General features: G+C 37.8%; 1 protein-coding gene across 16 annotated transcripts in view; it reads right to left on the bottom strand.

Moving 5' to 3' along the window:
• Positions 1 to 12,379, bottom strand: part of LOC106081822 (protein lap4) — a 704,386-nt gene that overhangs the window by 157,396 nt on the left and 534,611 nt on the right. The gene's annotated exons all lie outside the window — the stretch shown is intronic.

Below are 12,379 nucleotides of genomic sequence, written 5' to 3'. Positions count from 1 at the left end.
CCACCGACGAATGGGGGCATATTCATTTTGTCATTCCGTTTGCAACACATCGAAATATCCATTTCCGATCCTATAAAGTATATATATATTCTTGATCAGCGTAAAAATCTAAGACGATCTAGACATGTCCGTCCGTCTGCCTGTTGAATTTATCCTACAGTCTTTAAAAATAGAGATATTGAGCTGAAACTTTGCACAGATTCTTTTTTTTTGTCATTAAGCAGGTTAAGTTTGAAGATGGGCTATATCGGACTATATCTTGATATAGCCCCCATATAGACCGATCCTCCGATTTAGAGTCTTAGGCCCATAAAAGCCAGTTATTATCCGATTTTGCTGAAATTTGGGATAGTGAGTTGTGTTAGGCCCTTTGACATCATTCGTCAATTTGGCTCAGATCGGTCGAGATTTGGATATAACTGCCATATAGACCGTTCCTCCGATTTAGGGTCTTAGGCCCATTAAAGCAACATTTATTATCCGATTTTGCTGAAATTTGGCATAGTGAGTTGTGTTAGGCCCTTCAACATCCGTCGTCAATTTGGCTCAGATCGGTCCAGATTTGGATATAGCTGCCATATAGACCGGTCTTCCGATTTAGGGTCTTAGGCCCATAAAAGCCACATTTATTATCCGATTTTGCTGAAATTTGGGACAGTGAGTTGTGTTAGGCCCTTCAACATCCTTCGTCAATTTGCCTCAGATCGGTCCAGATTTGGATATAGCTGCCATATAGACCGATCTCGCATTTTTAGGTTTTGTGGGCCATAAAAAGCGCATTTATTGTCCGAAGTTGCCGACATCTGGGACAAAGAGTTAAGTTAAGCCCCTCCACATATTTCTGCAATTTGGTCTAGATCGATCAAGATTTGCATATAGATGCCATATAGACCGATCTCTCGATTTAAAGTCTTGGCCCCATAAAAGGCACATTTTTAATCCAATTTCACTGAAATTTGACACACTGACTTATGTTGTGCTTTTCGATATCCGTGTCGTATATGGTTCAGATGGGTTTATTTTTAGATATAACTACAATTGAACAATGACTTTTACTTATTAGTATTTGGTCCAAATCGGAACATATATTGATATAGCTGCTGTGGTGCATAAGGTATTAATTTTGCACCGGATTTTGACGAAAGATGGTTTACATATATACCCGAGGTGGTGGGTATCCAAAATTCGGCTCGGCCGAACTTTACACCTTTTTACTTGTTTTAGTTCTATTTCAATAACATTGAATATTTAACTCATCTATGTAGACACTTAATATTAATTTTAGAGAATCTATGAATTTTTTTTTTTTGATTTTAATCAGCCAGATCTTCAAGCATATATTTTCAAAGTCAAAAAGTTTCATACTTAACAATGCCCATCAACCATTGACAATAGACAATAAGCTAAAACTATGCCTAATCTCATTTAATTGCCACTGCTGCATCAACACGATAGTTTATTAAAGTTTAATGTACTGTAAATGGCTTATAGCGAAACAAAAAAACCTCAATAAACAAAAGTAAAAAAACGCTCAGTTTTCCCATGACCTATACTTATGGCTGTGAGAAAAAAAACATAGACACATAACTATGAATATTCAAAAACGATTTGCATTGTTATGGTCTAGAGTGGGGGACAAACACAAAAGAAAACAGCAACAGTAGTAATTTTTTCATAGATATTTTTTCTTCTTCAAATTTCCATAAAAATAAAAATGAAATTGCATTGAAATGCAATTATTTATTTTTTTTTTTCTTCTTAAAAACAAAATAAACACCAACAAATAAGAAATAATTACAATTATTATTTGAAACAATCAAGAATTTGTTTTGTTTACTGTTGTATTGTAGTTCTAAAAATTTGTAATTTTTTATTTGTTATTTGTTATTCCTAAAACAAATCAATAACAATGAATGAAAGTGTATTTGGGGGCAGAAGGAAACGGAAACTAGCAAAATTGTTGCAATACCATATTCACTGCCATGATGTTATCCGTTCAATGGTGTTGTACGAATACAAATATGCAAATATTTTCCAATGTGCTGGTATTTATTTAAATACAAATATGATGTAAAATAAAATAAACAAAGCTTCGCTTAAAAAAATATAGACTTCACACACACACACTAACATAAATATATAAATACTAAAGTTGTGGCAGTGTGGTGGTCGCCACACATACCACTGCCACAGTCAATGTGTGAATGTGGACTGCACCACCATAGCAATTAAAATCTAGGGAAATCTGTTATAGCATTTCCGTTTATGTTATGCTGTGAGGATGTATGGGATATTCCAGAGAAAAATGTAAGTTAAGGCTTTACACGACACTACAGCTGCGGTAAAGTATAGAACACCTGCAGAAATTCGTAAGAAAAAAAAAACAATAGTGCCAGGCCGATTCTTATATACCCTCCACCATGGATTGCATTTGTCGAGTTCTTTTCCCGGCATCTTCAGTTATGATCCAATTTGGACCATAATTGAATTGAATGTTGGAAGTCATTGTGTAAAATTTCAAACAATTCGAAAAAATAGGGAGATCGGTTTATATGGGGTTGTTTTAGGCTAAAGGCCGATTCAGACTATATTTGACACGAATGTTGGAGGCCATGGGAGCCTTTGTACAAAATTTCTGCCAAATCGGATGAGAATTGCGCCTCTAGAGGATCAAGAAGTCACGATCCCAGATCGATTTATATGGCAGCTAAATCGAGTTATTGACCAATTTGAACCTTATTTGGCACAGTTGTTGAAATAAAAAAAAACGTCATGGAAAATTTCAACCAATGTATGATTTGCGCCCTCTAGAAGCTCAAGAAGTCAAGTCCCCAGATCGGTTTATATGACAGCTGTATCAGGTTATTGACCGATTTGAACCTAACTTAGCACAATTGCTGGAAGTCATAGCAAAACACGTCGTGCAAAATTTCATCCAAATTGGATAGGAATTGCGCCCTCTAGAACCTCAAGAAGTCAAGTCCCCAGATCGGTTTATATGTCAACTATATCAGGTTATAGACCGATTTGAACCTAATTTAGCGCAGTTGTTAGAAGTCATAGCGAAACACGTCGTAGAAAATTTAATTCCAATCGGATAAGAATTGCGCTCTCTAGACGCTCAAGAAGTCAAGACCCCAGATCGGTTTATATTGCAGCTATATCAAGTTATCGACCGATTTGAACCATACTTAGCACAGTTGTTAGATATCATAACAAAATACTTCGTGCAAAATTTCATTCCAATCGGATAAGAATTGCGCCCTCTAGAGGCTCAAGAAATCAAGACGAAAGATTGGTTTATATGACAGCTATATCAGATTATGGACCGATTTGAACCATACTCGGCACAGTTATTGGAAGTCATAGCGAAACACGTCGTGCAAAATTTTATTCCAATTGGATAAGAATTGCCCCCTCTAGAGGTTCAAGAAATCAAGACCCCAGATCGGTTTATAGGGCAGCTATATCAAAAAATGGACCGATATGGCCCATTTACAATCCCAACCGACCTACACTAATAAGAAATATTTGTGCAAAGTTTCAAGCGGCTAGCTTTATTCCTTCGAAAGTTAGGATGCTTTCGACAGACAGACGGACGGACATGGCTAGATCGACATAACATGTCACGACGATCAAGAATATACGTTCTTTATGGGGTCTCAGATGAATGTTTCGAGTAGTTTCAAACAGAATGACGAAATTAGTATACCCCCATCCTATGATGGAGGGTATGAAAATGGCAAATCTACAGGAAATTTGGCGACTGTTTATATTCAATCCCATGGCAGCCGGTTGTACGCACCGGATTGACCCGATGCAATCCTCATCGGCAAGGGCTGCCGCCTCAGTGTACGTGTTTGTTGTCTTTTTTCGTCATGGGAGAGGCACATCCCGGAGTGCCTTCTCCGCACGCTTTTGGTCCGTGCCGGGATTGAAAAGAACCCCGGACCCTGGTTTTGTTCGGTTTGCCAGAACCGCCTTCATCATCGGTCGGTGTCGGTGAGGTGTAACCGGTGCATGGAGTGGGTACATTTCCGATCTTGCTCTGGCCTCACTTCACTACGGGAGAATAGTCATACTGGCTATGTCGCAAGGTGCTGTGCGAACATAGCCAGCAGTGGGTCAGAAGCGTCGTCGTCGTTTTACACGGTGAATGAGGATGCCCCCACTAGGATTACGAGGAGGTGCAGCAGCTAGCCAGACATCACCATTGCATCCCCTGATCTCTTGAATGACGTATCCTGGCAAGCCGTTATCTCTTTGGGGTCAGACCGTCTCCCCATAATTCTCACCATCGACCGACCACCCGACATCATGACCTCTAAGCGCCGGATGTTTATCAATCATAAGAAGACCGATTGAACTGGCTTCAGAGAGTATACCAATCGCCGCTTCAGTGAACTGCCACCCACCTCTGATGTGCTTGTGACCGAGAGGAAATTGCGAGACATCATTAACGCAGCAGCCGCTCACTTCATACCAGCCGGTCGAATACGGCCCAAGTGCGGCTCAATTTCCTGGCGCAAGCAGTGGTACTCGCAAATGAGCGTGATGGGATTCGTGATATGGACCCCCCTAACCCCATAATTAGCGAGCTGAATCTGGATATAAACAAGGTAGTCAACGAACATAAGCGGAATTTGTGGCTGGTACACTTGGAGCAATGTAACTTAGGCACCGGTGTAGGCAAACTGTGGACTACTGTTAATTCACTCAGTCACTGGGATGACAGGACCTCAGTCACTTTTGGCGAAATAACCGTGGCTGATCCGAAGAGATGCGCCAGGTTGTTCAACCGTCAATTTATTGTGCATCGCGAGAGAGACAGGCCAAGGAGGAGAGCCATTCGACGTATTCTTGGTCTCCGAGAATATGAACAGCCATGACAATTTACCGGGGACGAAGTTACGAATGTCATCCGTGGCGCCAAATCTTCCAAGGCGTTGGGCCCCGACGGAATCTCTACATTGATGTTGAAGAATCTGAATTCACCTGAAGTTGAGTACCTTACCACTGTTCCCGATGTCTGGAAAATGGGCAGAGTGATACCGCTACTGAAGCCTGGAAAAGACCCGAGTTTGGGGGAGTCGTACAGACCGATCTCCCTTCTCTCACCAGTGGCAAAGACGCTTGAGGCATTACTCCTCCCGAGTCTCGTAGGAGAATTTCCATTCGCCGAGCATCAACATGAATTTCGAAGGCTGCACAGCACAACAACAGCTTTGCATGCCATCACCGCACACATTTTCCGTGGCTTCAATCAGCCCAGGCATTCGACACGGTCAGCCATGCCAAATTATTTGAGGACATCGCCAACACGTCCCTCCAGCCAGGCCTGAAACGATGTGCGCGAATTATATGTGTGGTCGCCATTCATTTGTGGAATTTAGGGATAAGAAGTCGAAACACCGTAGAGTGAAACAGGGAGTTCCCCAAGGTGGGTGTGATATCTCCGGCACTGTTTAACCTCTGCCTATCCTCCATTCCACTCCCTCCACACGGAATAGAGATCGTATCATATGCGGACGATTGCACGATCATGGCATCAGGCCCCTCACCCATTGATGACATCTGCGATAGGTTGAACGTCTACCTCAACGAACCTGCCTCATATTTCGTTGCAAGATATCTGAAGATATCCGCCACCAAATCTTCAGCCACATTGTTTACTGAATACTGAGCTGATTGTGATGGTCGATGGAGAAATGATTCCGACCATCAAGTGTCCCAAAATACTTGGCGTCACATATGACAACTCTTACACATTGTCCTCACATGGTTCAGCAATTTGCGATAAATTCAAAAGTAGAAACAAGGTCCTCAAGTCACTTGCTGGCAGCACTTGGGGTGCAGACAAAGAAACCTTGTTGACCACGTACAAAGCTGTTGGCCGGTCTGTGGTAAGTTATACAGCGCCAGTGTGGTCTCGTCAACTTTGTGACACGCAGTGGAATAATATGCAGATCTGTGAGAATGGCGCCCTGCCCGAACTGTCTCCTCAGTTCTCATGTGGACCACCTCCAACAGGAGACAAAGATCTTATCAGTGCGAAGACATAACTATATGCTGTCTAAGCAATACCTTTTGGTCTGTTATCACAGAGACCATCGAAATCATCACCTTGTGGATAGATATCCATCACCAAGAAGCCTTAAGGTAGATCTGCATGATCTGGAGCGTGAGGTTAAGCGCTACAAGAGAGAACCTCTAGATCAAGCAGGTCTAAACAACATTCATGCAGACACGTTACCAGATGCGGTAATTGGCTACTGGGTGAATGTAGTCCTTGGAGAACGACCGCCACCCATTTCACCTGAAGAAATCGACCTCCCCCGGCAAACCAGAGTAGTTCTGGCTCAATTACGTTCCGGCAGATGCAATCGCCTCAATTCCCACAGAGCTAGGATTGATGCCGACGTGATGAAAATGTATGTCCCGATTGTAACCAGGGACCGCACGATACATGTCATCTGTTTAACTGCCCGGCCAGACCCAGATCCCTGTGGAAGCACCTCATCTCAGTCGCAGAGTTAATAGGTCTTGACACTCAACAGCATTAAGCAGACGATAGATAGAACACAATAAACTGCTACAACAACAACAACATTTGTTTATATTGGGTTGCCCAAAAAGTAATTGCGGATTTTTTAAAAGAAAGTAAATGCATTTTTAATAAAACTTAGAATGAACTTTAATCAAATATACTTTTTTTACACTTTTTTTCTAAAGCAAGCTAAAAGTAACAGCTGATAACTGACAGAAGAAAGAATGCAATTACAGAGTCACAAGCTGTGAAATTTGTCAACGCCGACTATATGAAAAATCCGCAATTACTTTTTGGGCAACCCAATATTTAACTTATCTGTTTATTTCTGACTTATATCATTATCATCGTTGGTTCAGATTAAGATGCATCTCTCATGTATATGCGATGCCCTATTATCATTTAAAATGCCATTGTCGTTATAATTTTGCACGGATTTATCCATAACCGATCTGAGCCACACTGTGTATATCAAAATCGATTCAGATTTATGTAAAGTATTGGATTCATACCACAAGACAATAATACGAGGAAGATACACCAATAGATTTGTTCTTCACAAAATATTGGTAAATGTGTTATGATTATTATTTCCGTTTTTTTTTTTTGATTATGATGCTAAAAAAGGTGTCACCAAAATTAGTTATTATTGTTATTATTATTTTTATTCTTTTTTTGGATAAACCTTTTGGTGTCACTAATATTAGTTGGTAAGATATAAATGTTGATCATTAACCTTTCTTCCATAATCAAATCACCTACATATTTTGACGGTTGCCAATTTTTCTATATGGGTAATTATTAATAACAATAACATAATATATCTTTCAGTTTATTTCCTAAGTGTTGTTAAAATTTTTGGGAAATGTCCCATATGTATTTGTATATTTCTATATATATGTGTATATGATGTATTTATAGAACAAAAATAGTAAAAATAACACTAAAAATCAAATAAAAATTTATCTGCTAAAGTAACTTTTTTTAGTGAATGCCCATTGGGGATTGTACATAGAAAGGAATACTCCAGGCATATGGGAAAAGGAGAGGGAGAGTGGAGAGAGACAAATTTAAGTTAAACAAAAACTATATATAAATTTAACAATGTTATCAAAGTCAAAACAGCAAAAACAAATGCACAGACTGGGGTATTTTAAAAAATAGAACAAACAATAAAAAATATTTTATACAAAAAAAATTTACTATATTCAAAGTATTAGGGGCTTACTAAGGGCTATTGCCATTACAGATGTTGTAGAATACCCTCTGATTCAGTATAAAGAGCACAAAGACTTTGTTTGCATTTGTGTACAGTAGTTGTCCGACTACTAGAACACCATCAAAGTTGCTTTGGCATTGTTTTTAGTTTGCATAAATCCTTTGTCTTAATTAAAGGATGCTACAAATTTGTATTTCTTTTTTTTTTTGGGTTTTCTTTTAGGCTCTTCTTTCTTAAATACTGCAATGGAATACTTTTTATGTGTATATATCTCTTTTAGCTTTTATGGACTACACGCTTAAGTTAGGAAAAAAGTAATTTACTTATGTCTTTAAATTAAGGCTAAAATTTAAAATTAAAACAAAAAACAAAAAAAAACACATTAAAGGTGTAGTACTTAAAACTTTCGAAGAGGCTAAAAAGTCATTTGTAAGATACCCTTAATTTTAATGTAAAAACTTTCTCTAAGGGTCTGCTGGCTTCAATGTGTTTTTGTCTCATTGTTTGTTTGTGATGGAATGTCCTTCGTTTATTGTCGTTGGGTTGCTCGTTTTTGGTCAGTAGGTTGGTTCGAGAGTAGTAAGGCAAAAGTTTTTGTTTATAAAAAAAAAAAAGTGGGAATGTTCGTTTAATTCGTTCGTTTGTTTCGTTGTTGCCCACACACACAGACATTAAAACAACAGCACTTTAAATTACTATAAACCTGCCTCATTTAGAGCTAAAGTTATTTGGAGAAAAGGTAAAGAATTCCTTTTGGAGTGATGGAAATTTATGGTGAGGTATGAGTACAGCATGAATTTCATTGGTTCTTTAAGCTGGTGAACTATATTTTGTAGGAATTGTAGATAGCAGCAGGCCCTAATGGGGATTATAGTCGGTAGAAGGAATTATCATATACCACTGTATCTTCAAGATGCTATTCAAGGTACTTTTGATACCTTATAATAAGCAGATAATGTGATAAAACCCCTAAAAGGCAAACGTCTTGACAGTCTATGTAACCTAAATGGAGCCGTTGACATAGATGATACTAAGGCTGCGAACAGAGTACGCTCTGAAAGCCGAGCCAAGATTGTCAAAGCGATAAAGACTGTCAGTGCGATAAAACTGGTTACATACAAGTCAACGAAAATTAATGTAGGTCGATACAAGTCAAATAAAATAATTTTTTAAGAAATTCTAAATAGCAGCAGGCCCTAATGGGGATTACAGTCGGTAGAAAGAATCATCATCTACCACTATATCTTCAAGATGCTATTCGACATACTTTTGATACCTTATAATAAGCAGATAATGTGATAAAACCCCTAAAAGGCAAACGTCTTGACAGTCTATGTAACCTAAATGGAGCCGTTGACATAGATGATACTAAGGCTGCGAACAGAGTACGCTCTGAAAGCCGAGCCAAGATTGTCAAAGCGATAAAGACTGTCAGTGCGATAAAACTGGTTACATACAAGTCAACGAAAATAAATGTAGGTCGATACAAGTCAAATAAAATATTTTTTTAAGAAATTCTAAATAGCAGCAGGCCCTAATGGGGATTGCAGTCGGTAGAAAGAATCATCATCTACCACTATATCTTCAAGATGCTATTCGACATACTTTTGATACCTTATAATAAGCAGATAATGTGATAAAACCCCTAAAAGGCAAACGTCTTGACAGTCTATGTAACCTAAATGGAGCCGTTGACATAGGTGATACTAAGGCTGCGAACAGAGTACGCGCTGCAAGCCGAGCCAAGAGTGTCAAAGCGATAAAGACTGTCAGTGCGATAAAACTGGTTACATGCAAATCAATGAAAACAAGCTTGTGTATAAAGAAATTCACCAAATTCACTATCCTTCAGTGTAATTGGATGTTTTTCCAATCGCATTGCAAACACACATGAAACGAACTGAAGTTTTACACCGATCAGCGCTGATTCTCGCATACACTGTGTTATAGACAAATTTTCTTGTCGCATGAAAATAAGCACCAATAAGCTCGACTCGCATGCGTTCTGCATCAGCGCCCACTAAAAATATCAAAATAATCTGACAAACGACGAGATAGGCGCATCATCATCACAGCCGCACTGAAGATGACACTATCTGTTGTACTGAATAAAATACTACACTTAATGCGTAGGGACATTTTATCGCATCTCCTATAACTGAAGAGGGATTTGAACTCACAGACAATGTCTTTAAAGCTCTATGGGTTAGGAATTGGAATCGCCTATGCGGAAATACTTAAAGGGGTTTGGGGATGTCATACGACTGGACTATACCCATGGGTCTGAAAGTCAACCTTGGGGAGACTAAAATCTGCCTGTTTACTAGGAAACCAAAGGTGGGCAGATAAGATCAAGTATTTGGAATTGATCTTGGACAGGAAACAGATCTGGAAGTACCATGTACTCTGTACGATCACAGATGATGGGACTTGCGTGCCATGGCTCTACAGTGGAGTTATAAGACCATTACCTAATTACGACTCGCTATTTTGGTGAATAGCCATGTAGAGAAAGGGCTACATAAAGATATTCTTTTGATAGTTTTCTCACCTGCTAGGTTGTAGATAAATATTTTATGAAGATTTTGTGTCCATTTATCTTTTTCGAGTCAAACTTAGTGATCGACGATTTATTGCAATGGAAAAGGAAAGGCAGAGATTATCACATATACCAGCTATGGTAAGACATTTTTCGTCCTTGGTGAGAGAAATAAGAACCCCCAAATAATAACCATACACCTTAAGACACATTTGTAGGTCATTTTCCAAATTCGCCACCTTGTCTCACTAGCTGTTCCTTCCTTGTGCATGTGTTTCGTCCTAAAATTTTTCGATAAACACTCCATTAAGGAACAGGGACAAACTTCCCACATATAAATGAGTGTTGTCTGATTCAAGTTTAAGCTCAATGATAAGGGGCCTCCTTTTTATAGCCAAGTCCGAACGGCGAGTAGTTTCTACATGGAGAAGTTTCCCCTCCATCATTAGGAGGCGAGTGGATAGCCACCGCTAAAATTGCCTGTAGAGAAAATTTGCTTAAAGTTTCGTCATTAGAGAAAATTTCATGGAAATTTTGTCTTTAGAGAAAATTTCATGGAAATTTTGTCTTTAGAGAAAATTTCATGGAAATTTTGTCTTTAGAGAAAATTTCAGGAAATTTTGTCTTTAGAGAAAATTTCATGGAAATTTTGTCTTTAGAGAAAATTTCATGGAAATTTTGTCTTTAGAGAAAATTTCATGGAAATTTTGTCTTTATAGAAAATTTCATGGAAATTTTGTCTTTAGAGAAAATTTCATGGAAATTTTGTCTTTAGAGAAAATTTCATGGAAATTTTGTCTTTAGAGAAAATTTCATGGAAATTTTGTCTTTAGAGAAAATTTCATGGAAATTTTGTCTTTAGAGAAAATTTCATGGAAATTTTGTCTTTAGAGAAAATTTCATGGAAATTTTGTCTTTAGAGAAAATTTCATGGAATATTTGTCTTTAGAGAAAATTCCATGGAAATTTTGTCTTTAGAGAAAATTTCATGGAAATTTTGTCTTTAGAGAAAATTTCATGGAAAATTTGTCTTTAGAGAAAATTTCATGGAAAATTTGTCTTTAGAGAAAATTTCATGGAAATTTTTTCTTTAGAGAAAATTTCATGGAAATTTTGTCTTTAGAGAAAATTTCATGGAAATTTTGTCTTTAGAGAAAATTTCATGGAAATTTTGTCTTTAGAGAAAATTTCATGGAAATTTTGTCTTTAGAGAAAATTTCATGGAAATTTTGTCTTTAGTGAAAATTTCATGGAAATTTTGTCTTAAAGAAAATTTCATGGAAATTTTGTCTTTAGAGAAAATTTCATTAAAGTTTTGACTTTAGAGAAAATTTCATGGAAATTTTGTCTTTAGAGAAAATTTCATGGAAGTTTTGTCTTAAGAGAAAATTTCATGCAAATTTCGTCTTTAGAGAAAATTTAATGGAAATTTTGTCTTTAGAGAAAGTTTGAGGGAAATTTTGGTTTAGAGAAAATTTCTTATGTAAGTTGTTCGCCCTTTCTCAATTGAATTTTTCATCATCTTATATCCAAAGTAAAACATCACCCTTTCCATTTTCTCTACCGAAAAACTTAAAGAAATTGAATTTTCCACCAAACACCAGATATAAGAAAAGAAATTACCATTTTAATTATCAAACAAACCATTATCATTCTCATTAAGATTTTCCACAGTACTTTTACAGGATAACAAAAGTGAAAACCATAAGTACTCAAGAAGAAGAGGAGGCTTAGGGACACCCTTGAAAAATCACAAAATATTGACAACCTCAAATGGTGTTGATGAGGATGGCGATTGGGGTGGGGTGGGGTAAAAAATGATGATGGTGACGATGACTGCTTGACTTTTTGTATGTGTTGGGACCACTTGTATGCCGGGTCAGACAATGAAAGCCAAGGAATAAACGCAGGAACAAAAGGACAGGAATTAAATTGGAAAACCAACACAGAAAAATAACAGCCACAGGCTATCTTAGCCATGAAATGATTGAATGTCATAAGCAAAGCTTTAACGCAGACATCATTATCATCGCCAGCGCGGTCTTCAAAAATTTGTTTAAGGGGACATCTGTTT

This window comes from Stomoxys calcitrans, chromosome 2, assembly GCF_963082655.1.
Source record: "Stomoxys calcitrans chromosome 2, idStoCalc2.1, whole genome shotgun sequence".
NCBI classification, from domain to species: domain Eukaryota; kingdom Metazoa; phylum Arthropoda; class Insecta; order Diptera; family Muscidae; genus Stomoxys; species Stomoxys calcitrans.
The sequence above is the reverse complement of the archived record's forward strand: the minus strand, read 5'-3'. Positions and strand labels throughout refer to the sequence as shown.